This window comes from Salvia hispanica, chromosome 4, assembly GCF_023119035.1.
Source record: "Salvia hispanica cultivar TCC Black 2014 chromosome 4, UniMelb_Shisp_WGS_1.0, whole genome shotgun sequence".
Classification (NCBI taxonomy): Eukaryota; Viridiplantae; Streptophyta; class Magnoliopsida; order Lamiales; family Lamiaceae; genus Salvia; species Salvia hispanica.
In genome coordinates, this window is record NC_062968.1 from 22,838,312 (window position 1) to 22,839,978 (window position 1,667).

Sequence of the window (1,667 nt, forward strand, 5' to 3'; positions counted from 1 at the left end):
TAGTACTAGTGTATAAAATGAATCTTTTACGAAAATCACAGGAGCCCGGAAAATTCTATTTTGGGGCTCGAGTGAGTCATCACCGAAAAAGAAAACTAGTTTTGTCAAGCCACTACTGAGTGAGCTCGGGGTTTTATCTTAAAAGGCCCGAGGACACTAAAAGCATTTTCTAAGTAAAATATGTGATCATGATCTATTTTTCCTGGAACTAATGCCATGTCTGAACTGAGTGAACCGGGTATGTATGGGCTGACCCCACTTACAAACCCGCATTCACTAATCTCTGGTGAACCGAAATTCACGAACTCCTGGTCTAGTAGGGACGTCGCCCTTGCTAGACAAACAGATAGGCAAAGTTCAAAACAAAACTTGGCAAGACAAAACATACTGATAACTAAAATAACTGAAAGCATTCGTACTGGGAACGTAAATAACTGAAAGCACATTCGTATAAGGCTCACGTAATATCATATCACAATAGATACTCTAAACGTAATACTTCTCATAAAACTGTAACATACTTTAAACTGAAAGCTCACTAAAAATATATTTCTCGTAAAAACTGTAACATTAACAGAAAGCCCACGTAAAAACACTTTAGTTCGAAAGCCCACATAATCATATCTTAAATAGAAAGCTCGTAAGATACATAGTTACGAAAGCCCACCTTGTTCGCTTAATTTCCTTTACTTGAATTTCTCGCTCTGATCTTAACTTGCGGAGATAGTCCTTTGTGAAAAACATAACATAACAACATACTAATTAGACTCGAGACAAAAACTCATACTTAGGAATGCATGCCCCTAATTAATTCTCTTATCCTTCGTTCACTTCTAGGAAATTTTTAGAAACTTGCATATTAATTAAATCGGGAAATTTAATTAATAGCACTTCTTTATTAAACTTAATTATTTTCATGGCTCGAGAACGTCGTCTCTCTTTCCTCCCATTTCCTTAGTGGCCGCCCAAGGCGTCGCGGGGCGACGCCGGTCGACTTACTCGTCTCCCACTTTTCTACATTATTTTCCCGGAATCTAAATAAATTATTCGGAAATTAATTAATTGGGCTACATCTCAATTCTTAAATAATTCCAACTTCTCATAATTAAATCTTGGCCCAAACAAACACCATTTCCGGCCCAATGTAAATTCCTCAAATTACTTCTCAAGAGGCCCAACTTCGTTAAATAAAATTGGTCCATGCTCCTTTCCACTTTAAAACATTTCGGCCCACTTCATCACTAAATACATTGAGCCCAAAACAAAGAAAAAGGGGAGAAGCCCAATTTCTCCCTAACCCATAACCATCGACATCTCTCTCTCTCCTTCACAAAATTCCCAAATCCATCACAAAACCTAATCCAACTCTCTCTCTTCTCTCTGGGCGGAAATCGCCGCCATCCGCCACCGCCGCCTCGCGGTCGCCGCTCGTCCTCGGCTGTCCGACGAGCAGGGCTGCCGCCTGCTGCGTCGCTTGGCGCCACTCCGGCCATCTCCTCTTTTCCCCTCTTCTTCTTTCCTTCTCGGTGGAAATCGACTCCGTTCGCCCCGCCTCGCGGCCGCCGGAGCACAGCCGTCGGCTCTGCTTGCTGTTTCCCTCCTCCGTCGGCGCATCTGAAAATCGGCTTCCCACTCTCGAATTCCCCTCTCCGTTGAAGCCATGGAGG

At 42.6% G+C, this 1,667-nt stretch overlaps 1 long non-coding RNA gene across 1 annotated transcript in view; it reads right to left on the reverse strand.

Moving 5' to 3' along the window:
• The window catches only part of LOC125218252, a 1,462-nt gene extending 716 nt beyond the window's left edge, over positions 1-746 (reverse strand). Inside the window, exon 1 of the long non-coding RNA XR_007175910.1 lies at positions 668-746. This is a non-coding gene — a long non-coding RNA (uncharacterized LOC125218252). The remainder of the gene's footprint in view (positions 1-667) is intronic.
• Between the last annotated feature and the right edge of the window lie 921 nt (positions 747-1,667).